Raw genomic sequence first — 27,879 nt, forward strand, 5'->3', positions numbered from 1 at the left:
GTTCGACCAATCTCTCGGAGAAGGAGAGGTGGTCGATATCACTTCTCTCTGTATGCATATGTTTATGACGATCTTCTGTTTCCTTCATTTGCTTACTAGCTAGCGTGTCTAGTCCTCTCTATACGTATATAGTACGTAGCGTCGACCAAGCACGGAGATAAGAGAGGACACTTCTCTCTATTAATTAGCTAGCTAACACAATATATGAAACACCTAAATTAACCCCCCAAAACCCCCAACCCCCCCCCCCTTTAAAAAAAACCTAGCCCTTGAAATGCTGACGCGTGGATGCCTATTGGTCCCGGTTAGTGCCACCAACCGAGACCAAAGGCCCTCCTACCTGGGCTCGCCGCACCGGCCACGTGTTGGCCCATCTGCCCCGGTTCGTGTAAGAACCGGGACGAAAAGGCTAGGGCATTAGTAACGACCCTTTAGTCCCGATTCAAAAACCGGGACAAAAGGCCCTTACCAACCGGGACAGATGACCCTTTTTCTACTAGTGTATGCATAGGACGATCCATTTACATAGATTTCTCATCATTTATTATGTCATCGGGAGTCATAGGAAGCAAGTTAATGGTTTCCTTCAAACACAAGCATATACAAATTTCTTCTACCATGATGGGTAGCACTATTATCATATTGCCAAGGTCGACCTAACAATAAAGAACATGCTTGCATAGGTACGACATCGCAGTCAACATAATCATGATACGAACCAAGTGTAAAATGAACTCGCACATGACGTGTTACCTTCAACTTACCACAATCATTGAACCATTGGATATAATATGGATGGGGGTGTCTTGTAGTGGTGAGGCAAAGCTTCTCTACCATATCAATACTCGCCAAATTATTGCAGCTCCCACCATCAATGATTGCACGAACATAATGCCCTTTGACAACAAACTTAGTTTGAAAAATATTATGGCGTTGAGGCATCTCAATATGCCCCACCTGGGCACTAACTACTCGCATGGTTACAAGGCTTGGGTATTGATCTGCCATCTCAGCATTAATATGTATCTCCTCTGTGTCATGCTCCTTGATGTCACCTGCATTATTAGTGGCAAGCATAGCACGTGTATCTTCATCCAAATCACTAGCAGAGGAGTACTCACCATCTTCCCGCACAATGAATGCACGTTTATTTGGGCAATCCTTCATCAAATGCCCGCCACCTTTGCATATATGACACTTCATGTCCCTTGTGCATCCAGACGAAGTGGTGGGTGCTAGAGAAGTTCCTTTCGAAGCCTCGGATGATTGTGGAGCTGATTTTGAACTTGATGGGTGTGCACCATTGTTCAAGATAGGTGGTGTAGACTTAGTAGTGGATGGAACAGTAGGAGAGGGTGTCCATGATGAGCGACGACCTGCAGAAAAGTTACCTCGTCCCTTGTTGTGTCGTCCCCGTACTTCCCTTTCAGCTTTACAAGCAAAATGAAACAAACGAGTGATAGAGTTGTACTCCTTATAGTCCAAGATATCCTCAATATCACGATTCAAACCACCTAAAAATCTAGCCCTCATAGCATCGTCGGTTTCAACTAATCCACATCGCACTAAGCCAGTTTGTAATTCTCGATAATAATCCTCTACAGAACTACTACCTTGTTTTAAACGTTGCAATTCATTTAGTTTGTCACGAGCATAATATGAAGCAACATAACATTGTCGCATAGCTCGTTTTAAGGCATCCCAAGTAGAAGGTATATTATTTGCATTAATACGACAATATTCACTCCACCACATGGAAGCAAAGTTTGTAAATTCACTAGTGGCTGCCCTAACTCTTTGGTTCTCAGGAATATCATGACATGCAAATTTTTATTCAACAGAAAGTTCCCAGTCAAGATAAACATCTGGATTATATTTACCATTGAAAGGAGGCATAGTAAATTTGATTTTGGCACTAGAGTGTTCATAATCTCTAACATCATACCTGGGTTGACCTCGTGCCATACCGTGACGGTTGAAACGTAGTTGTCGATCAGCACGGTCATTGTGGTGGTTGACCATTTGGTCGTCTTCGGTGTCACCAGAATATGTTGGAAATATGCCCTAGAGGCAATAATAAAATGGTTATTATTATATTTCCTTGTTCATGATAATTGTCTATTGTTCATGCTATAGTTGTGTTATCCGGAAATCGTAATACATGTGTGAATACATAGACCACAACATGTCCCTAGTGAGCCTCTAGTTGACTAGCTCATTGATCAACAGATAGTCATGGTTTCCTGACTATGGGCATTGGATGTCATTGATAACGGGATCACATCATTAGGAGAATGTTGTGATGGACAAGACCCAATCCTAAGCATAGCACAAAGATCGTGTAGTTCGTTTGCTAGAGCTTTTCCAAATGTCAAGTATCATTTCCTTAGACCATGAGATTGTGCAAATCCCGGATACCGTAGGAGTGCTTTGGGTGTGCCAAACGTCACAACGTAACTGGGTGGCTATAAAGGTGCACTACGGGTATCTCCGAAAGTGTCTGTTGGGTTGGCACGAATCGAGACTGGGATTTGTCACTCCGTATGACGGAGAGGTATCTCCGGGCCCACTCGGTAATGCATCATCATAATGAGCTCAATGTGACCAAGTGTTTGGTCACGGGATCATGCATTATGGTACGAGTAAAGTGGCTTGCCGGTAACGAGATTGAACAAGGTATTGGGATACCGACGATCGAATCTCGGGCAAGTAATGTACCGATTGACAAAGGGAATAGTATACGGGATTGATTGAATCCTCGACATCGTGGTTCATCCGATGAGATCATCGTGGAACATGTGGGAGCCAACATGGGTATCCAGATCCCGCTGTTGGTTATTGACCGGAGAGTCGTCTCGGTCATGTCTGCATGTCTCCCGAACCCGTAGGGTCTACACACTTAAGGTTCGGTGACGCTAGGGTTGCAGAGATACTAGTATGCGGTAACCCGAAAGTTGTTCGGAGTCCCGGATGAGATCCCGGACGTCACGAGGAGTTCCGGAATGGTCCGGAGGTGAAGAATTGTATATAGACCGGGAAAGTTTCGGGGGTCACCGGTATTGTACCGGGACCACCGGAAGGGTCCCGGGGGTCCATCGGGTGGGGCTACCTATCCCAGAGGGCCCCATGGGCTGGAGTGGGAACGGAACCAGCCCCTGGTGGGCTGGTGCGCCCCCCATGGGCCTCCCCCTGCGCCTAGGGTTGGAAAACCTGGGGGTGGGGGCGCCCCACCTGACTTGGGGGGCAAGTTTCCCCCCTTGACCGCCGCCCCCCTGGAGATTGGATCTCCCAGGGCCGGCGCCCCCCCCAGGGGGCCTATATAAAGGGGGGGAGGGCAGCCGTACCACAGCCCCTGGCGCCTCCCTCTCCCCCTCCAACACCTCTCCCTCTCGCTGAGCTTGGCGAAGCCCTGGCGAGATCCCCGGTACTTCCACCACCACGCCGTCGTGCTGCTGGACCTCCATCAACCTCTCCTTCCCCCTTGCTGGATCAAGAAGGAGGAGACGTCGCTGCTCCGTACGTGTGTTGAACGCGGAGGTGCCGTCGGTTCGGCGCTCGGTCATCGGTGATTTGGATCACGACGAGTATGACTCCATCAACCCCGTTCACTTGAACGCTTCCGCTCGCGATCTACAAGGGTATGTAGATGCACTCATCTCTCTCATTCTTAGATGACTCCATAGATTGATCTTGGTGATGCGTAGAAAATTTAAAATTTCTGCTACGATCTCCAACAGTGGCATCATCAGCCAGGCCTATGCGTAGTTTCTATGCACGAGGAGAACACAAACTTGTTGTGGGCGTAGATGTTGTCAATTTTCTTGCCACTGCTAGTCTTATCTTGTTTCGGCGGCATTGTGGGATGAAGCGGCCCGGACCGACCTTACACGTACGCTTACGTGAGACAGGTTCCACCGACTGACATGCACTAGTTGCATAAGGTGGCTAGCGGGTGTCTGTCTCTCCCACTTTAGTCGGAACGGATTCGATGAAAAGGGTCCTTATGAATGGTAAATAGAAATTGGCATATCACGTTGTGGTTTTGGCGTAGGTAAGAAACGTTCTTGCTAAGAAACCTATAGCAGCCACGTAAAATTTGCAATAACAATTAGAGGACGTCTAACTTGTTTTTGCAGCATGTGCCGTGTGATGTGATATCGCCAAAAGGATGTGATGAATGATATATGTGATGTATGAGATTGATCATGTTCTTGTAATAGGAATCATGACTTGCATGTCGATGAGTATGACAACCGGCAGGAGCCATAGGAGTTGTCTTTATTTTTTGTATGACCTGCGTGTCATTGAATAACGCCATGTAAATTACTTTACTTTATTGCTAAACACGTTAGCCATAGCAGTAGAAGTAATCGTTGGCGTGACAACTTCATGAAGACACGATGATGGAGATCATGGTGTCATGCCGGTGACGAAGCTGATCATGGCGCCCCGAAGATGGAGATCAAAGGAGCAAAATGATATTGGCCATATCATGTCACTATTTGATTGCATGTGATGTTTATCATGCATTACATCTTATTTGCTTAGAACGACGGTAGCTTAAATAAGATGATCCCTCACTAAAATTTCAAGAAAAGTGTTCTCCCTAACTGTGCACCGTTGCGAAGGTTCGTTGTTTCGAAGCACCACGTGATGATCGGGTGTGATAGATTCTAACGTTCGCATACAACGGGTGCTGACGAGCCTAGCATGTACAGACATGGCCTCGGAACACACGCAATACACTTAGGTTGACTTGACGAGCCTAGCATGTACAGACATGGCCTCGGAACACGGAAGACCGGAAGGTCGAGCATGAGTCGTATAGAAGATATGATCAACATGAAGATGTTCACCGATGTTGACTAGTCCGTCTCACGTGATGATCGGACACGGCCTAGTTAACTCGGATCATGTTTCACTGAGATGACTAGAGGGATGTCTATCTGAGTGGTTGTTCATTGAATAATTTGATTAGATGAACTTAATTATCATGAACTTAGTCTAAAATCTTTACAATATGTCTTGTAGATCAAATGGCCCACGTTTCCCTCAACTTCAACGCATTCCTAGAGAAAACCAAGCTGAAAGATGATGGCAGCAACTATACGGACTGGGTCCGGAACCTGAGGATCATCCTCATAGCTGCCAAGAAAGATTATGTCCTAGAAGCACCGCTAGGTGACGCACCCATCCCAGAGAACCAAGACGTTATGAACGCTTGGCAGTCACGTGCTGATGATTACTCCCTCGTTCAGTGCGGCATGCTTTACAACTTAGAACCGGGGCTCCAAAAGCGTTTTGAGAAACACGGAGCATATGAGATGTTCGAAGAGCTGAAAATGGTTTTCCAACCTCATGCCCGGGTCGAGAGATATGAAGTCTCCGACAAGTTCTTCAGTTGTAAAATGGAGGAAAATAGTTCTGTCAGTGAGCACATACTCAGAATGTCTGGATTACACAACCACTTGACTCAGCTGGGAGTTAATCTCCCGGATGACGCGGTCATTGACAGAATCCTTCAGTCGCTTCCACCAAGCTACAAGAGCTTTGTGATGAACTTCAATATGCAGGGGATAGAAAAGACCATTCCTGAGGTATATTCAATGCTGAAATCAGCGGAGGTGGAAATCAAAAAGGAACATCAAGTGTTGATGGTGAATAAAACCACTAAGTTCAAGAAAGGCAAGGGTAAGAAGAACTTCAAGAAGGACGGCAAGGGAGTTGCCGCGCCCGGTAAGCCAGTTGCCGGGAAGAAGCCAAAGAATGGACCCAAGCCTGAGACTGAGTGCTTTTATTGCAAGGGAAGTGGTCATTGGAAGCGGAACTGCCCCAAATACTTAGCGGACAAGAAGGCCGGCAACACCAAAGGTATATGTGATATACATGTAATTGATGTGTACCTTACCAGTACTCGTAGTAGCTCCTGGGTATTTGATACCGGTGCAGTTGCTCATATTTGTAACTCAAAGCAGGAGCTGCGGAATAAGCAGAGAGTGGCAAAGGACGAGGTGACGATGCGCGTCGGGAATGGTTCCAAGGTCGATGTGATCGCCGTCGGCACGCTACCTCTGCATTTACACACGGGATTAGTTTTAAACCTCAATAATTGTTATTTAGTGCCAGCTTTGAGCATGAACATTGTATCTGGATCTCGTTTAATGCGAGATGGCTACTCATTTAAATCCGAGAATAATGGTGGTTCTATTTATATGAGAGATATGTTTTATGGTCATGCCCCGCTGGTCAATGGTTTAATCTTAATGAATCTCGAACGTGATGTTACACATATTCATAGTGTGAATACCAAAAGATGTAAAATTGATAACGATAGTCCCACATACTTGGGGCACTGCCGCCTTGGTCACATCGGTGTCAAGCGCATGAAGAAGCTCCATGCTGATGGACTTTTAGAGTCTCTCGATTATGAATCATTTGACACATGCGAACCATGCCTCATGGGCAAAATGACCAAGACTCCGTTCTCCGGAACAATGGAGCGAGCAACCAACTTATTGGAAATCATACATACTGATGTGTGTGGTCCAATGAGCGTTGAGGCTCGCGGTGGCTATCGTTATGTTCTCACTCTCACTGACGACTTGAGTAGATATGGGTATGTCTACCTAATGAAACACAAGTCTGAGACCTTTGAAAAGTTCAAGGAATTTCAGAGTAAGGTTGAGAATCAACGTGACAGGAAAATAAAGTTCCTACGATCAGATCGTGGAGGGGAATATTTGAGTCACGAATTTGGCACACACTTAAGGAAATGTGGAATAGTTTCACAACTCACGCCGCCTGGAACACCTCAGAGAAATGGTGTGTCCGAACGTCATAATCGCACTCTATTGGATATGGTGCGATCTATGATGTCTCTTACCGATCTACCGCTCTCATTTTGGGGCTATGCTTTAGAGACTGCCGCATTCACTTTAAATAGGGCTCCGTCGAAATCCGTTGAGACGACACCGTATGAATTATGGTTTGGGAAGAAACCTAAGCTGTCGTTTCTAAAAGTTTGGGGATGCGATGCTTATGTCAAGAAACTTCAACCTGAAAATCTCGAACCCAAGTCGGAAAAATGCGTCTTCATAGGATACCCTAAGGAAACCATTGGGTATACCTTCTACCTCAGATCCAAAGGCAAGATCTTTGTTGCCAAGAACGGGTCCTTTCTGGAGAAAGAGTTTCTCTCGAAAGAAGTGAGTGGGAGGAAAGTGGAACTTGATGATCATGAAGCTTGAGATCAAGTTACTGCTGAACTTCGTAAGTCCACAAGGACACGTTCCGCGCCAGAGTGGTACGGCAACCCTGTCATGGAAATCATGTTGTTGGACAACGGTGAACCTTCGAACTATGAAGAAGCGATGGCGGGCCCGGATTCCAACAAATTGCTTGAAGCCATGCAATCCAAGATAGGATCCATGTATGAAAACGAAGTATGGACTTTGACTGACTTGCCCGATGATCGGCGAGCCATAGAAAATAAATGGATCTTTAAGAAGAAGACAGACGCGGATGGTAATGTGACCATCTATAAGGCTCGACTCGTCGCTAAGGGTTATCGACAAGTTCAAGGGGTTGACTACGATGAGACTTTCTCACCCGTAGCGAAGCTGAAGTCCGTCCGAATCATGGTAGCAATTGCCGCATTCTATGATTATGAGATATGGCAAATGGACGTCAAAACGGCATTCCTTAACGGCTTTCTTAAGGAAGAATTGTATATGATGCAGCCGGAAGGTTTTGTTGATCCTAAGAATGCTAACAAGGTATGCAAGCTCCAACGCTCCATCTATGGGCTGGTGCCAGCATCTCGGAGTTGGAACATTCTCTTTGATGAGATGATCAAAGCGTTTGGGTTTACATAGACTTATGGAGAAGCCTGTGTTTATAAGAAAGTGAGTGGGAGCTCTGTAGCATTTCTCATATTATATGTGGATGACATACTATTAATGGGAAATGATATAGAATTCTTGGAAAGTATAAAGGCCTACTTGAATAAGTGTTTTTCAATGAAGGACCTTGGAGAAGCTGCTTATATATTAGGCATCAAGATCTATAGAGATAGATCAAGACGCCTCATTGGTCTTTCACAAAGTACGTACCTTGACAAGATATTGAAGAAATTCAATATGGATCAGTCCAAGAAGGGGTTCTTGCCTGTATTGCAAGGTGTGCAATTGAGCACGGCTCTATGCCCGACCACGACAGAAGATACAGAAAAGATGAGTGTCATCCCCTATGCCTTGGCCATAGGGTCTATTATGTATGCCATGCTGTGTACCAGACCTGATGTAAACCTTGCCGTAAGTTTGGTAGGAAGGTACCAAAGTAATCCCGGCATGGAACACTGGACAGCGGTCAAGAATATCCTGAAGTACCTGAAGAGGACTAAGGATATGTTTCTCATTTATGGAGGTGACGAAGAGCTCGTCGTAAAGGGTTACGTCGATGCTAGCTTCGACACAGATCTGGATGACTCTAAGTCACAAACCGGATACGTGTATATTTTGAATGGTGGGGCAGTAAGCTGGTGCAGTTGCAAGCAAAGCGTTGTGGCGGGATCTACATGTGAAGCGGAGTACGTGGCGGCCTCAGAGGCAGCACAAGAAGCAATCTGGATAAAGGAGTTCATTACCGACCTAGGGGTGATTCCCAATGCGTCGGGCCCGATGACTCTCTTCTGTGACAACACTGGAGCTATTGCCCTTGCCAAGGAGCCCAGGTTTCACAGGAAGACCAGGCATATCAAGCGTCGCTTCAACTCCATTCGTGAAAGTGTTCAAAATGGAGACATAGATATTTGTAAAGTACATACGGACCTGAATATAGCAGATCCGTTGACTAAACCTCTCCCTAGAGCAAAATATGATCAACACCAGAACTCTACGGGTGTTCGATTCATCACAATGTAACTAGATATTGACTCTAGTGCATGTGGGAGACTATTGGAAATATGCCCTAGAGGCAATAATAAAATGGTTATTATTATATTTCCTTGTTCAAGATAATTGTCTATTGTTCATGCTATAATTGTGTTATCCGGAAATCGTAATACATGTGTGAATACATAGACCACAACATGCCTAGTGAGCCTCTAGTTGACTAGCTCGTTGATCAACAGATATTCTTGGTTTCCTGACTATGGGCATTGGATGTCATTGATAACGGGATCACATCATTAGGAGAATGATGTGATGGACAAGACCCAATCCTAAGCATAGCACAAAGATCGTGTAGTTCGTTTGCCAGAGCTTTTCCAAATGTCAAGTATCATTTCCTTAGACCATGAGATTGTGCAACTCCCGGATACCGTAGGAGTGCTTTGGGTGTGCCAAACGTCACAACGTAACTGGGTGGCTATAAAGGTGCACTACGGGTATCTCCGAAAGTGTCTGTTGGGTTGGCACGAATCGAGATTGGGTTTTGTCACTCCGTATGATGGAGAGGTATCTCTGGGCCCACTCGGTAATGCATCATCATAATGAGCTCAATGTGACCAAGTGTTTGGTCACGGGATCATGCATTACGGTACGAGTAAAGTGACTTGCCGGTAACGAGATTGAACAAGGTATTGGGATACCGACGATCGAATCTCGGGCAAGTAACGTACCGATTGACAAAGGGAATTGTATACGGGATTGATTGAATCCTCGACATCGTGGTTCATCCGATGAGATCATCGTGGAACATGTGGGAGCCAACATGGGTATCCAGATCCCGCTGTTGGTTATTGACCGGAGAGTCGTCTCGATCATGTCTACATGTCTCTCGAACCCGTAGGGTCTACACACTTAAGGTTCGGTGACGCTAGGGTTGTAGAGATACTAGTATGCGGTAACCCGAAAGTTGTTCGGAGTCCCGGATGAGATCCCGGACGTCACGAGGAGTTCCGGAATGGTCCGGAGGTGAAGAATTGTACATAGGAAGTCCAGTTTTGGCCACCGGGAAAGTTTCGGGGGTCACCGGTATTGTACCGGGACCACCGGAAGGGTCCCGGGGGTCCATCGGGTGGGGCTACCTATCCCGGAGGCCCCATGGGCTGGAGTGGGAACGGAACCAGCCCCTGGTGGGCTGGTGTGCCCCCCATGGGCCTCCCCCTGCGCCTAGGGTTGGAAAACCTGGGGGTGGGGGCGCCCCACCTGACTTGGGGGGCAAGTTTCCCCCCTTGACCGCCGCCCCCCTGGAGATTGGATCTCCCAGGGCCGGCGCCCCCCCAGGGGGCCTATATAAAGGGGGGAGGGCAGCCGTACCACAGCCCCTGGCGCCTCCCTCTCCCCCTCCAACACCTCTCCCTCTCGCTGAGCTTGGCGAAGCCCTGCCGAGATCCCCGGTACTTCCACCACCACGCCGTCGTGCTGCTGGACCTCCATCAACCTCTCCTTCCCCCTTGCTGGATCAAGAAGGAGGAGACGTCGCTGCTCCGTACGTGTGTTGAACGCGGAGGTGCCGTCCGTTCGGCGCTCGGTCATCGGTGATTTGGATCATGACGAGTACGACTCCATCAACCCCGTTCACTTGAACGCTTCCGCTCGCGATCGACAAGGGTATGTAGATGCACTCATCTCTCTCGTTGCTAGATGACTCCATAGATTGATCTTGGTGATGCGTAGAAAATTTTAAATTTCTGCTACGATCTTCAACAGAATAATCTTCGTAGTTGTCCCCATGTTGCTTGACGCGGGGAGGAATTTGTTGGTGCTGGTTTATGGTGGCGGCATCAATGGCAATAGCTAGGTGTTGTGGATGACCCATGGGCACACGCCGAGCTCGCGAAATAGCGGCGCCACCCATGGAGTTGCGAGGATCAACGTTGTTGTTGACGGGGGGTGCAGTCCGCAACTCGTCCAGACGTGACAAGATGTCCTGTAGCTGTGTGTTCGCAACACCCTGTGCATCCTCGATGGCCTTGAGCCTCTCTTCGGCCACAATCTGAGCACCCTCAAGTTGGGCGAGACACTCGCTGGTGACTTTCACATCCGCAATGAGGCCCTCAAATGTGGGTTGATCCTGTGCCATTGTTAGCGAAAGAGAAAAAACACAATGTATAATCCCTATCAACTAACAGGATATGGTGGACAAAATTCACTAACACTCAAACTTAGTATCAAATTCTTACTTGTTCTTACCAATGCAATAGGTGGTGATCGGCGCGTTGGTGTTGGCTTCAAACTACCGATAAAGATTGGATGAAGCGATAACTAGGAATCAGTAGAGCCGGAACATGTACTTATTGGTAGAAAAAGTGTAGCTTGACAAAGGCTTCTCAACTCACAATATTAGTGGCACAATTTAGCAAAAAGCAATGCAAGTTGAATAATTGCTCAAACTCCTAACTAGTGCGGGCAGTCGACTAGTAAGAGATAAAATAATCTAAGCCCAGATACTGAATCAAATGAGTGAAATCCGGTGAAAATATGTGACAGCTCTAAGTAGCTAGATATAAGTGAAGTACAAACGAGTGTATGATAAAGCTCGAAAAGATATAATAGATGGAGTGCCAACCACAGCAAAAATAATGTCCAGAGTAGCTAATAGAATAAAGCAGTCCAAAAAAATATGCTAGCCGGCCTGATCTTTTTTTCTCAACTTTTTATTTTGTTTTTTTCTTTCTTTCTTTTACCTTTCTTCTTTCTTTTGCTTTTTTTTCTTCTCTTTCCTACTTTTTTTCTTTCAAGCCGGCAGCAAGCAGAAGTCACGTACCAAAGATGATAGCTGATTCACTAAAGAAAAATTGATTGCTGATGGGACGTGTGCTTCTAGCGGTGGTATGAATCAAGTATTGATGGATGGATGTCCTGATGGAAACGATATGCTTGGGCACTAGCGGCAGAAGGCTGGGGTGTGCGCGCAGTACTATGTGGAAGCGCGGAAAGCAAGGATTGTTTATTTTAATATAGGACAGCAGATGTAATCGATGCGGTGTCAGATTGCATGCAGGAATCTGCAAAACTAGAAACAATCGATGCAATCTTGCCTTTGTCTGTATCTTTCCAGATTACAGAGGACTAGAGGAGCGTGAGGCGTTAAATACGCTGGACAAAAACAAAGTTCGATCTAGTAGACAATTTCCACTCGGACTAATCTAGACCAGCACCAGTATTAGATGAATGTAACCAAAAATTCAACTAAGAAAATACTAGATGCAAAAATTGCTAAAGGCTAAAAAGATAGGTGCAGCGGATGAACTAATCTAATTTTTTTTTTTGGCTTTTTTTGTGTGGTTTGTAGGACGAAAAATGATCTAATCTAGCAAAACTGTAAATCTCTCACCGATGAACCTGAAAACTGATACCACTTGATGTGAACTGGGGACCTGATTTTTCGATGAGAGAGGATAACTACGATTTTGGATGGGACTTGACCCTCACGATCCGGCTACCAACCGTATAGGGAGAACCGTACACGACTGATATCCACGGCAATCGCTGAACCAACTCCACGGCGTTATCGACCGAGCCAACGACGCGATCGACCTATCCACGAAGGATTTTTCCTGCAAGCAAATCGGAGAACATGCAAGAAAATAATATTCAAGCAATCTCAAAATTGCAAATATGCTAGATGGGATTAATTTCACAAGATGGGGTTCCGATAGGATGTCTTAATGGTCGCACTAGCCGCTACGAGCGAAGACAAATAAAAGTAGCAATATAGCTAAACTTCTCTAAACAAAACCCGAGTCTAAATCCTAACCTAGACTGACTATTTATTAAAGGTGGACGTGCAGCGAGTCTGTCCGTCGTACCACAGGACGCTGGGCCGTACGAAGACCTGACGCTGTACGGCGGTTGCGGTAGCTTTGTTTGGCCCATCGTGGTGCAAGTCTTTGGCCTCATCACGTTACTCCTCTTGTTAATTTAGCCAAAACAAAATTGTCTGACTCCTGTGACGTTGGCATTTTGCTCCTCATGCATGATGGATGGGATGGATGGTTCGGTGGTGGAGTCCATGCATGCAAGGACAGTAAAGCGCATGCATGCAAGGATTGCTGCTCTTCTTTAATTGGTTTTCCGATTCCTTTATATCTGTGTATAAATAAATTGAAATATAAGTTTAGTATCGTATTCTCGTCAGTTAAATCATATGTACAACTAAACTATTGTACCTGGTTATTAATTTGTCCTATAATATTTTTAGACATTTTTATGATAGCTATGTCCACGTCACCATCCAACCAGTATCCGTCATGGAGGTTCGGCAACTCTGGTGCTCGATCTAATCATCGATGGATTCCACCTCACACGAGTCCTTATGAACGGCGGCAGCAGTCTCAATCTACTCTATCAAGACACTGTCCGCAAAATGGGTATTGATTCTTCAAGAATCAAGCCCACTACAACTACCTTTAAATACCTGGTGTAGAGGCCCATTGTACGGGCTCAATCATGCTAGAAGTCGTCTTCGGTTCACCGGACAACTTCCGAAGCGAAGACTTGATCTTCGATATCGTCCCATTCTGCAGTGGCTATTACGCACTGCTCGGATGAACCACTTTCGCCCGCTTCAACGCGGTCCCGCACTACGCCTATTTAAAGCTTAAGATGCCTGGTCCATGTGGCGTCATTACAATCAACGAAAACACGGAACGCTCCCTCCGTATCGAGGAGCATACTGTGGCCATCACGGCCGAAGTGCAAAGCGGCCCTGTCAAGCCGCACACCTCATCGGCTATTAAACCGCCGGACTTTATTACACAAGGCCGGTCGGTTCTGCATACTGGCAGCCCGGCAATCCCAGGGCTGGATTAGCAGTTTCGCCTCCGTCGACTGTCACGTACATCAGTGAAATTCCTACCACGCGTGCACAATTACGCACCCAAAATACCTTGCTCATTAGCGGAGGCAAAATACGGACAGGCCTATAGTGCGGTTCGACCCTATATGGTCTCCCCCTAGTTTTTATTTATTTCTTATTTTTTTACCATAGGTAAATTAAAACCTCCTCATCCTACGGACTCACAAGGACTCTCTCCGAGCCCGGTTCCGTACAAATAGTCAAAGACCATTCCTCTTAAGGTATCTTTCTTATTTAGGCGAAAGTGGCGCAGACGTGCGACAGGAAGGTGCAAAGGATTTTGTAGACCATAACCTCACTCAAAGAACCTGTATAGAGCTTTTCCCTTTAGCGTTAAGACCCCCGGCATGTAAAATAGCCTTGGTGATTATGGTACCCTCTGTAATACTACATTTTGATGTATCAATCAGATTCCAGTGAAGCAAATTCTTCCTCGGTATCATCTTCACTTATAAACTTTGTTCTGACTCTTTACTTGTCTCACACACACCTTGGCACAAATTGCCAGGGGATCTATATGGCAACACATGTGTTGGCAAACAAAAAATCCGAACAGCTTTATAGCACAATTCGGCGTCGCAAGCTCGGCATTATATGCATCGGCTCAGAATCATGTCTTTGGTCTATATTGGGTTGCCCGGCTCCTGTGTTTGCTACCTTACGTTCCGTCTGATCGGCTAGGGTAGTAAAGGGAGAACTACTGCGATTGTGTTTCTGGTTCGCCCGGTTAAGCACCTCAGTAGAGAAAGCCAAAAACTGATTGTCTGTTGTAAATATGCCCTAGAGGCAATAATAAAAAGGTTATTAATTATTATATTTCCTTGTTCATGATAATTGTCTATTGTTCATGCGATAATTGTGTTATCCGAAAATCGTAATACATGTGTGAATACATAGACCACAACATGTCCCTAGTGAGCCTCTAGTTGACTAGCTCGTTGATCAACAGATAGTCATGGTTTCCTGACTATGGACATTGGATGTCATTGATAACGGGATCACATCATTAGGAGAATGATGTGATGGACAAGACCCAATCCTAAGCATAGCACAAAGATCGTGTAGTTCGTATGCTAGAGCTTTTCCAAATGTCAAGTGTCATTTCCTTAGACCATGAGATTGTGCAACTCCCGGATACCGTAGGAGTGCTTTGGGTCTGCCAAACGTCACAACGTAACTGGGTGGCTATAAAGGTGCACTACGGGTATCTCCGAAAGTGTCTATTGGGTTGGCACGAATCGAGACTGGGATTTGTCACTCCGTATGACGGAGAGGTATCTCTGGGCCCACTCGGTAATGCATCATCATAATGAGCTCAATGTGACCAAGTGTTTGGTCACGGGATCATGCATTACGGTACGAGTAAAGTGACTTGCCGGTAACGAGATTGAACAAGGTATTGGGATACCGACGATCGAATCTCGGGCAAGTAACGTACCGATTGACAAAAGAAATTGTATACGGGATTGATTGAATCCTCGACATCGTCGTTCATCCGATGAGATCATCATGGAACATGTGGGAGCCAACATGGGTATCCAGATCCCGCTGTTGGTTATTGACCGGAGAGTCGTCTCGGTCATGTCTGCATGTCTCCCGAACCCGTAGGGTCTACACACTTAAGGTTCGGTGACGCTAGGGTTGTAGAGATACAAGTATGCGGTAACCCGAAAGTTGTTCGGAGTCCCGGATGAGATCCCGGACGTCACGAGGAGTTTCGAAATGGTCCGGAGGTGAAGAATTATATATAGGAAGTTCAGTTTCGGCCACCGGGAAAGTTTCGGGGGTCACCGGTATTGTACCGGGACCACCGGAAGGGTCCCGGGGGTCCACCGAGTGGGGCCACCTATCCCGGAGGGCCCCATGGGCTGAAGTGGGAAGGGAACCAGCCCCTGGTGAGCTGGTGCGCCCCCCCATGGGCATCCCCCTGCGCCTAGGGTTGGAAACCCTGGGGGTGGGGGCGCCCCACTTGGCTTGGGGGGCAAGCCACCCCCCTTGGCCGCCGCCCCCCTTGGAGATTGCATCTCCTAGGGCCGGCGCCCCCCAGGGCCCCTATATATAGAGGGAGGGGAGGGAGGGGAGGGAGGGCAGCAGCACAACAGCCCCTGGCGCCTCCCTCTCCCTCCCGTGACAACTCTCCCTCTCGCTGAGCTTGGCGAAGCCCTGCCGAGATCCCCGCTACTTCCACCACCACGCCGTCGTGCTGCTGGATCTCCATCAACCTCTCCTTCCCCCTTGTTGGATCAAGAAGGAGGAGACTTCTTCCCAACCGTACGTGTGTTGAACGCGGAGGTGCCGTCCGTTCGGCGCTCGGTCATCGGTGATTTGGATCACGACGAGTACGACTCCATCAACCCCGTTCACTTGAACGCTTCCGCTCGCGATCTATAAGGGTATGTAGATGCACTCCTCTCTCTCTTTGCTAGATGACTCCATAGATTGATCTTGGTGATGCGTAGAAAATTTTAAATTTCTGCTACGATCCCCAACAGTGGCATCATGAGCTAGGTCTATGCGTAGTTTCCATGCACGAGTAGAACACAAACTTGTTGTGGGCGTAGATGTTTTCAATTTTCTTGCCACTACTAGTCTTATCTTGTTTCGGCGGCATCGTGGGATGAAGCGGCCCGGACCGACCTTAAACGTACACTTACGTGAGACAGGTTCCACCGACTGACATGCACTAGTTGCATAAGGTGGCTAGCGGGTGTTTGTCTCTCCCACTTTAGTCGGAACGGATTCGATGAAAATGGTCCTTATGAAGGGTAAATAGAAATTGGCATATCACATTGTGGTTTTGGCGTAGGTAAGAAACGTTCTTGCTAAGAAACCTATAGCAGCCACGTAAAAACTTGCAACAACAATTAGAGGACGGCTAACTTGTTTTTGCTGCATATGCCGTGTGATGTGATATGGCCAAAAGGATGTGATGAATGAAATATATGTGATGTATGTGATTGATCATGTTCTTGTAATAGGAATCACGACTTGCATGTCGATGAGTATGACAACCGGCAGGAGCCATAGGAGTTGTCTTTATTTTTGTATGACCTGCGTGTCATTGAATAACGCCATGTAAATTACTTTACTTTATTGCTAAACACGTTATCCATAGAAGTAGAAGTAATCGTTGGCGTGACAACTTCATGAAGACACGATGATGGAGATCATGGTGTCATGCCGGTGACGAAGATGATCATGGCACCCCGAAGATGGAGATCAAAGGAGCAATATGATACTGGCCATATCATGTCACTATTTGATTGCATGTGATGTTTATCATGTTTTACATCTTATTTGCTTAGAACGATGGTAGCTTAAATAAGATGATCCCTCACTAAAATTTCAAGAAAAGTGTTCTCCCTAACTGTGCACCGTTGCGAAGGTTCGTTGTTTCGAAGCACCACGTGATGATCGGGTGTGATAGATTCTAACGTTCGAATACAACGGGTGTTGATGAGCCTAGCATGTACAGACATGGCCTCGGAACACATGCGAAACACTTAGGTTGACTTGACGAGCCTAGCATGTACAGACATGGCCTCGGAACACGGAAGACCGAAAGGTCGAGCATGAGTCGTATAGAAGATACGATCAACATGAAGATGTTCACCGATGTTGACTAGTCCGTCTCACGTGATGATCGGACACGGCCTAGTTGACTCGGATCATGTTTCACTTAGATGACTAGAGGGATGTCTATCTGAGTGGTAGTTCATTGAATAATTTGATTAGATGAACTTAATTATCATGAACTTAGTCTAAAATCTTTACAATATGTCTTGTAGATCAAATGGCCCACGTTGCCCTCAACTTCAACGCGTTCCTAGAGAAAACCAAGCTGAAAGATGATGGCAGCAACTATACGAACTGGGTCCGGAACCTGAGGATCATCCTCATAGCTGCCAAGAAAGATTATGTCCTAGAAGCACCGCTAGGTGACGCACCCATCCCAGAGAACCAAGACGTTATGAACGCTTGGCAGTCACGTGTTGATGATTACTCCCTCGTTCAGTGCGGCATGCTTTACAGCTTAGAACCGGGGCTCCAAAAGCATTTTGAGCAACACGGAGCATATGAGATGTTCGAAGAGCTGAAAATGGTTTTCCAAGCTCATGCCCGAGTCGAGAGATATGAAGTCTCCGACAAGTTCTTCAGTTGTAAGATGGAGGAAAATAGTTCTGTCAGTGAGCACATACTCAGAATGTCTGGGTTACACAACCGCTTGACTCAGCTGGGAGTTAATCTCCCGGATAACGCGGTCATTGACAGAATCCTTCAGTCGCTTCCACCGAGCTACAAGAGCTTTGTGATGAACTTCAATATGCAGGGGATGGAAAAGACCATTCCTGAGGTATATTCAATGCTGAAATCAGCGGAGGTGGAGATCAAAAAGGAACATCAAGTGTTGATGGTGAATAAAACCACTAAGTTCAAGAAAGGCAAGGGTAAGAGGAACTTCAAGAAGGACGGCAAGGGAGTTGCCGGGCCCGGTAAGCCAGTTGCCGGGAAGAAGCCAAAGAATGGACCCAAGCCTGAGACTGAGTGCTTTTATTGCAAGGGAAGTGGTCACTAGAAGCGGAACTGCCCCAAATACTTAGCAGACAAGAAGGCCGGAAACACCAAAGGTATATGTGATATACTTGTAATTGATGTGTACCTTACCGGTACTCGTAGTAGCTCCTGGGTATTTGATACCGGTGCGGTTGCTCATATTTGTAACTCAAAGCAGGAGCTGCGGAATAAGCGGAGACTGGCGAACGACGAGGTGACGATGCGCGTCGGGAATGGTTCCAAGGTCGATATGATCGCCGTCGGCACGCTACCTCTGCATTTACCTACGGGATTAGTTTTAAACCTCAATAATTGTTATTTAGTGCCAGCTTTGAGCATGAACATTGTATCTGGATCTCGTTTAATGCGAGAAGGCTACTCATTTAAATCCGAGAATAATGGTTGTTCTATTTATATGAGAGATATTTTTTATGGTCATGCCCCGCTGGTCAATTGTTTATTCTTAATGAATCTCGAACGTGATGTTACACATATTCATAGTGTGAATACCAAAAGATGTAAAGTTGATAACGATAGTCCCACATACTTGTGGCACTGCCGCCTTGGTCACATTGGTGTCAAGCGCATGAAGAAGCTCCATGCTGATGGAATTTTAGAGTCTCTTGATTACGAATCATTTGACACGTGCGAACCATGCCTCATGGGTAAGATGACCAAGACTCCGTTCTCCGGAACAATGGAGCGAGCAACTAACTTATTGGAAATCATACATACTGATGTGTGCGGTCCAATGAGTGTTGAGGCTCGCGGTGGCTATCGTTATGTTCTCACTCTCACTGATGACTTGAGTAGATATGGGTATGTCTACCTAATGAAACACAAGTCTGAGACCTTTGAAAAGTTCAAGGAATTTCAGAGTGAGGTTGAGAATCAACGTGACAGAAAAATAAAGTTCTTACGATCAGATCGTGGAGGGGAATATTTGAGTCACGAATTTGGCACACACTTAAGGAAATGTGGAATAGTTTCACAACTCACGCCGCTTGGAACACCTCAGCGAAATGGTGTGTCCGAACGTCGTAATCGCACTCTATTGGATATGGTGCGATCTATGATGTCTCTTACCGATCTACCGCTCTCATTTTGGGGCTATGCTTTAGTGACTGCCGCATTCACTTTAAATTGGGCTCCGTCGAAATCTGTTGAGACGACACCGTATGAATTATGGTTTGGGAAGAAACCTAAGCTGTCGTTTCTAAAAGTTTGGGGATGCGATGCTTATGTCAAGAAACTTCAACCTGAAAAGCTCGAACCCAAGTCGGACAAATGCGTCTTCATAGGATACCCTAAGGAAACCATTGGGTATACCTTCTACCTCAGATCCGAAGGCAAGATCTTCGTTGCCAAGAACGGGTCCTTTCTGGAGAAAGAGTTTCTCTCGAAAGAAGTAAGTGGGAGGAAAGTGGAACTTGATGAAGTACTACCTCTTGAACCGGAAAGTAGCGCAGCTCAGGAAGATGTTCCTGTGGTGCCTGCACCGACTAGAGAGGAAGTTAATGATGATGATGATCAAGGTACTTCGGATCAAGCTCCTACTGAACTTCGTAGGTCCACAAGGACACGTTCCACGCCAGAGTGGTACGTCAACCCTGTCTTGGAAATCATGTTGTTAGACAACGGTGAACCTTTGAACTATGAAGAAGCAATGGCGGGCCTAGATTCCGACAAATGGCTTGAAGCCATGAAATCTGAGATAGGATCCATGTATGAAAACAAAGTGTGGACTTTAACAAACTTGCCCGATGATCGGCGAGCGATAGAAAACAAATGGATCTTTAAGAAGAAGACAGACACGGATGGTCATGTTACCATCTATAAAGCTCGACTTGTCGCTAAGGGTTATCGACAAGTTCAAGGGGTTGACTACGATGAGACTTTCTCACCCGTAGCGAAGCCGAAGTCCGTCCGAATCATGTTAGCAATTGCCGCATTCTATGATTATGAGATATGGCAAATGGACGTCAAAACGGCATTCCTTAACGGATTTCTTAAGGAAGAATTGTATATGATGCAGCCAAAAGGTTTTGTCGATCCTAAGAATGCTAACAAGGTATGCAAGCTCCAGCACTCCATCTATGGGCTGGTGCAAGCATCTCGGAGTTGGAACATTCGATTTGATGAGATGATCAAAGCGTTTGGGTTTACACAGACTTATGGAGAAGCCTGTGTTTACAAGAAAGTGAGTGGGAGCTCTGTAGCATTTCTCATATTATATGTGGATGACATACTGTTGATGGGAAATGATATAGAATTCTTGGGAAGCATAAAGGCCTACTTGAACAAGTGTTTTTCAATGAAGGACCTTGGAGAAGCTGCTTATATATTAGGCATCAAGATCTATAGAGATAGATCAAGACGCCTCATTGGTCTTTCACAAAGTACGTACCTTGACAAGATATTGAAGAAATTCAATATGGATCAGTCCAAGAAGGGGTTCTTGCCTGTATTGCAAGGTGTGCAATTGAGCATGGCTCAATGCCCGACCATGGCAGAAGATAAAGAAAAGATGAGTGTAATCCTGTGTACCAGACCTGATGTAAACCTTGCCGTAAGTTTGGTAGGAAGGTACCAAAGTAATCCCGGCATGGAACACTGGACAGCGGTCAAGAATATCCTGAAGTACCTGAAGAGGACTAAAGATATGTTTCTCATTTATGGAGGTGACGAAGAGCTCGTCACCTCCATAAATGAAGCGGAATACGTGTATATTTTGAATGGTGGGGCAGTAAGCTGGTGCAGTTGCAAGCAAAGCGTTGTGGCGGGATCTACATGTGAAGCGGAATACATGGCGGCCTCAGAGGCAGCACAAGAAGCAATCTGGATAAAGGAGTTCATTACCGACCTAGGGGTGATTCCCAATGCGTCGGGCCCGATGACTCTCTTCTGTGACAACACTTGAGCTATTGCCCTTGCCAAGGAGCCCAGGTTTCACAGGAAGACCAGGCATATCAAGCGTCGCTTCAACTCCATTCGTGAAAGTGTTCAAAATGGAGACATATATATTTGTAAAGTACATACGGACCTGAATAGAGCTTTTCCCTTTAGCGTTAAGACCCCCGGCATGTAAAATAGCCTTGGTGATTATGGTACCCTCTGTAATACTACATTTTGATGTATCAATCAGATTCCAGTGAAGCAAATTCTTCCTCGGTATCATCTTCACTTATAAACTTTGTTCTGACTCTTTACTTGTCTCACACACACACCTTGGCACAAATTGCCAGGGGATCTATATGGCAACACATGTGTTGGCAAACAAAAAATCCGAACAGCTTTATAGCACAATTCGGCGTCGCAAGCTCGGCATTATATGCATCGGCTCAGAATCATGTCTTTGGTCTATAGTTGGGTTGCCTGGCTCCTGTGTTTGCTACCTTACGTTCCGTCTGATCGGCTAGGGTAGTAAAGGGAGAACTACTGCGATTGTGTTTCTGGTTCGCCCGGTTAAGCACCTCAGTAGAGAAAGCCAAAAACTGACTGTCTGTTGTAAATATGCCCTAGAGGCAATAATAAAAAGGTTATTAATTATTATATTTCCTTGTTCATGATAATTGTCTATTGTTCATGCGATAATTGTGTTATCCGAAAATCGTAATACATGTGTGAATACATAGACCACAACATGTCCCTAGTGAGCCTCTAGTTGACTAGCTCGTTGATCAACAGATAGTCATGGTTTCCTGACTATGGACATTGGATGTCATTGATAACGGGATCACATCATTAGGAGAATGATGTGATGGACAAGACCCAATCCTAAGCATAGCACAAAGATCGTGTAGTTCGTATGCTAGAGCTTTTCCAAATGTCAAGTATCATTTCCTTAGACCATGAGATTGTGCAACTCCCGGATACCGTAGGAGTGCTTTGGGTCTGCCAAACGTCACAACGTAACTGGGTGGCTATAAAGGTGCACTACGGGTATCTCCGAAAGTGTCTGTTGGGTTGGCACGAATCGAGACTGGGATTTGTCACTCCGTATGACGGAGAGGTATCTCTGGGCCCACTCGGTAATGCATCATCATAATGAGCTCAATGTGACCAAGTGGTTGGTCACGGGATCATGCATTACGGTACGAGTAAAGTGACTTGCCGGTAACGAGATTGAACAAGGTATTGGGATACCGACGATCGAATCTCGGGCAAGTAACGTACCGATTGACAAAGGAAATTGTATACGGGATTGATTGAATCCTCGACATCGTGGTTCATCCGATGAGATCATCGTGGAACATGTGGGAGCCAACATGGGTATCCAGATCCCGCTGTTGGTTATTGACCGGAGAGTCGTCTCGGTCATGTCTGCATGTCTCTCGAACCCGTAGGGTCTACACACTTAAGGTTCGGTGACGCTAGGGTTGGAGAGATACTAGTATGCGGTAACCCGAAAGTTGTTCAGAGTCCCAGATGAGATCTCGGACATCACGAGGAGTTCCGGAATGGTCCGGATGTGAAGAATTATATATAGGAAGTCCAGTTTCGGCCACCGGGAAAGTTTCGGGGGTCACCGGTATTGTACCGGGACCACCGGAAGGGTCCCGGGGGTCCACCGGGTGGGGCCACCTATCCCGGAGGGCCCCATGGGCTGAAGTGGGAAGGGAACCAGCCCCTGGTGGGCTGGTGCGCCCCCCCATGGGCATCGCCTGCGCCTAGGGTTGGAACCCTAGGGGTGGGGGGCGCCCCACTTGGCTTGGGGAGCAAGCCACCCCCCTTGGCCGCCGCCCCCCTTGGAGATTGCATCTCCCAGGGCCGGCGCCCCCCTAGGGCCCCAATATATAGAGGGAGGGGAGGGAGGGCAGCAGCACAACAGCCCCTGGCGCCTCCCTCTCCCTCCCGTGACACCTCTCCCTCTCGCTGAGCTTGGCGAAGCCCTGCCGAGATCCCCGGTACTTCCACCACCACGCCGTCGTGCTGCTGGATCTGCATCAACCTCTGCTTCCCCCTTGTTGGATCAAGAAGGTGGAGACGTCTTCCCAACCGTACGTGTGTTGAACGCGGAGGTGCCGTCCGTTTGGCGCTCGGTCATCGGTGATTTGGATCACGACGAGTACGACTCCATCAACCCGGTTCACTTGAACGCTTCCGCTCGCGATCTACAAGGGTATGTAGATGCACTCCTCTCTCTCGTTGCTAGATGACTCCAGAGATTGATCTTGGTGATGCGTAGAAAATTTTAAATTTCTGCTACGATCCCCAACACTGTCATGATGCGGCGAGAGCTGGTCAGCCACTCGGTGACTTATTACAATCTTTAGCGATTTTTTCCGTACTACACGAAGGACTGTTTCCCGGTTACATATGTAACGCTCCCACATTGGGATAGTGTAACACCCAGATAATTAGGCTACAGTAAAACTCTGCTAATGATGCCACGTCACCTCTGTTACTGTTGCTAATCTCGCGTAGTTCAAACCCGGTTCAAATTCAAATTTGAAATTAAGTCAAACCGGTAAAAGTTTTCAAACGTCAAAACTAAAATGTTCAGAGTGTGCCAAATAATGCCTAGGTATTTAAGGTGAAGGTACCACACTTTTACAAATGCATAAATATTTTAAATTGAATTAAGACAGATTAGGAAAATAGATCAAAGAAAAAGAAAAGCAAAACTAATAAACAAAAGAGAAGAGAAAAGAAAACCCCCCTCCCACTGGGATTCGGCCCAGCAGGCCAGCCCACTGGCCCATCAGGCCCACCCCAAGTCCCTTATCCCCTCTCCCCCCGTAGCCTAATCCACCCACGCACCCACTCCCCCCCACGACGCGCCCCCCTCCCCCGATCCAGATCGGATCGGGGCACGACGCCGCTGTGCGCCGCCGCCTCGCCCTCATCCATCACCGCCCAGAGCCCGCCTGGACCTCGCCGGACCTCCTCGCCGGCCTACTTCATTCTTCGTCGTCGCCCTCGTCTCCCCCCCCCATCCCTACGCCTCGCGGTGAGGCCTCGCCCCCCTCCGCTTCTTCCCGCTCACCGCGCTCACCTCCCCCTGCCCGCGCTAGCCGCGCCCCTAGTGCCCCGTGTGCGTCGCCTCTGCGCGCCCCGTGAGCCTCCCCTGTCGTTCCCTCGCGCGCGCGCCACACCGCGCCCTCGCCGCACGCGCCCACGCCCGCGCATGCCGTCGCCCCGCAGCCACGCTCGCTATAGCTCCCGTGCGCCACCGCGAGCATCGCCGCTGCCGGCCGAGGCTGCTTCCGACCTACTCCGTCCAACCGCGCCCGGCTCGCGTCTTGATCTGCTGTTGCCGCCCCTGCCTCTGCAGCTCTCCGTCCCGCACTAAGCCGCCGACCCGCGCCTCGCTTCGCTCCCCTCGCCCCGCACCGGCAACCTCTACCCCGCGCTGTGCCGTGCCGCGCCGACCGTGCCTCCCCGGCGGCCCCTGCCCGCTCCGCTCGCCGGCCCTTGCTGCTGCTGGACCAGCAGCGGCCGCGGCCACAGCCGTTGGCGCCGGCCCCCAACGCTCCTCCCCGCGGCCGCCTCTCCACCGGCCACGGCCAGCGCACCCCGCTCCAGCCATGGCCTCGCCGTGGCCACCGCCCCCCTGCTCCGGCCCCTGTCGGGTCCACCTGCACCTGGGCATGCGCCAGTTCGGGCCGCGCTCGATAACGCCCGAACTCCCAATGGCCTCTGTGTGCCAATGACAAGTGGGCCTAGCCCCTGAACGAAAATGGATTTTAAAAAAAGAAATATAATAATAATAAATTAATTAAATTAATCAACTTAATTAATTGTGTTTAATTAACCTAATCACTTAAATTAAATTAACTAATCATGTTTAGTTAACTAAGTCAATGACAGCTGGGACCCACATGTCAGTTTGACCAGTCAACACCTCTGTTGACTGCTAACATCATGCTGACGTCAGCATATTCCGGATACTGTTGATTTAAAATAATTAAGTAAATTCTAAAAATGATTAAATCTTTTAAAATTAATATAAAATAAACCGTAGCTCGGATGGAAAAAGTTTGTACATGAAAGTTGCTCAAAACGACGAGACGAATCCGAATACACAGTGCGTTTGTCAGACACACATCCCTAGCATAGCGAACATGGAACTTTCCCCCTCCGGTCCGTCTGTCTGAAAACGCGGAACACCGGGAATACTTTCCCGGATGTTTTCCCCCTTTTCTGGTATCACCTAGCACTGCGTTAGGGCACACCTAGCACCGCTCATTGTCATGTCATGCATCGCCATGCATATGTTTGCATTATATTTATTGTTTCTAGCTAGACACAGAGACCGACGCCGCTGCTACCCAGTACGACTACGGTGTTGACGACCGCTCCTTCTTGCCAGCGCAACCAGGCAAGCCCCCCCCCTTGATCACCAGATATCGCCTATTCCTTCTCTCTGCTGCTTGCATTAGAGTAGTGTAGCATGTTACTGCTTTCGGTTAATCCTATTCTGATGCATAGCCTGTCATTGTTGCTACAGTTGTTACCCTTACCTGCTATCCTACTGCTTAGTATAGGATGCTAGTGTTCCATCAGTGGCCCTACACTCTTGTTCGTCTGCTATGCTATACTACTGGGTCGTGATCACTTCGGGAGGTGATCACGGGCATATGTTGTATACTTTATACTGTTAAATTACTTATGATACTGTTCGGAGATGGGGGCTGAAGGGGCAGGTGGCTCCATCCCCGTAGAGGTGGGCCTGGGTTCCCGACGGCCCCCGACTGTTACTTTGTGGCGGAGCGACAAGGCAGGTTGAGACCACCTTGGAGAGAGGTGGGCCTGGCCCTGGTCGGCATCCGCGGTTACAACAATTAACACGCTTAACGAGATCTTGGTATTTGATCTGAGTCTGGCCACTGGCCTATACGCACTAACTAGCTACGCGGGAACAGTTATGGGCACTCGACGTCGTGGTATCAGCCGAAGCCTTCTTGACGTCAGCGACTGAGCGGCGCGCTCCGGATTGGACTGGAACACCTGCATTTGTATTAGGGAGGCTAGGTCTGCTTCCGGCCCCTTTCGCAACGTGCAGGTGTGCAAAGGGAGATGGGCCCAGACTCCTGCGCCATAGGATTTAGACCGGCGTGCTGACCTCTCTGTTGTGCCTAGGTAGGGCTGCGACGTGTTGATTTTTCGAGGCCGGGCATCACCTAGGAAAGTGTGTCCAGCCAAAGGGGATCAAACGTGTTGGGTAATGTGGTGCACCCCTGCAGGGAAGTTTATCTATTCGAATAGCCGTGATCTTCGGTAACAGGACGACCCGGAGTTGTACCTTGACCTTATGACAACTAGAACCGGATACTTAATAAAAGACACCCTTCCAAGTGCTAGATATAACCCGGTGATCGCTCACACACAGGGCGACGAGGGGAGGATCGCCGGGTAGGATTATGCTATGTGATGCTACACTTGGTGAACTTACCATCTACTCTCTTCTACATGCTGCAAGATGGAGGCTGCCACAAGCGTAGTCTTCGACAGGACTAGCTATCCCCCTCTTATTCTGGCATTCTGCAGTTCAGTCCATCGATATTGCCCCTTTACACTGATACCCATGCATATGTAGTGTAGATCCTTGCTTGCGAGTACTTTGGATGAGTACTCACGGTTGCTTTGCTCCCCCTTTCCCCCTTTCCTTTCTTTCTGGTTGTCGCAACAAGATGCTGGAGCCCAGGAGCCAGACGTCACCATCGACGACGACTCCTACTACACCGGAGGTGGCTACTACTACGTGTAGGCCGCTGACGACAGCCAGGAGTAGTTTAGGAGGATCCCGGGCAGGAGGCCTGTGCCTCTTTCGATCTGTATCCCAGTTTGTGCTAGCCATCCTATGGCAACTTGTTTAACATATGTCTGTACTCAGATATTGTTGCTTCCGTTGACTCGTCTATGATCGAGCACTTGTATTCGAGCCCTCGAGGCCCCTGGCTTGTATTATGACGCTTGTATGACTTATTTATGTTTTTAGAGTTGTGTTGTGATATCTTCCCGTGTGTCCCTGGTCTTGATCGTACACGTTTGCGTGCATGATTAGTGTACGATTGAATCGGGGGCGTCACAAACAGCCGCATACATACCAAGGGCTACTTCGTAGACCCATTGTCAAACTCCTACGGCTAAGTGAGAGCACTAAAACCGGATAGTATGATTGCCTAGTTCGTCGCACTAATACCTCCTTCATGGACCAAGACGTTGGGTTAAGTGTATTCATGTGCAATTCCGAACACCTCGGTAGTATCTACATGGGAGTTGAAGCCAACGACTGGGAACTCTCAGAATAAAAACGGCCACACAGGAGGATAAAATCTTCATAAAGGAAGAAATATATTACTAAAAACGTATTCCATAATACAAACTCCTGAATAGTTCGGACTCGTTCATTTGAACACTACATCCTTAGAGCATTGGCCTTCTACAAGGCGGGCACCTTTGAGAACTTCCTCAAAGTAGCGTTCCGGTGTGCGGTGGTCCTTGCTTTCGGGCGGACCCTCGACTACCACTTTTTCGGCCTTCATCTTCCCCCAGTGCATCTTGACACGGGCGAAG

The sequence above is a fragment of the Triticum aestivum genome, chromosome 7D, assembly GCF_018294505.1.
Source record: "Triticum aestivum cultivar Chinese Spring chromosome 7D, IWGSC CS RefSeq v2.1, whole genome shotgun sequence".
Classification (NCBI taxonomy): Eukaryota; Viridiplantae; Streptophyta; class Magnoliopsida; order Poales; family Poaceae; genus Triticum; species Triticum aestivum.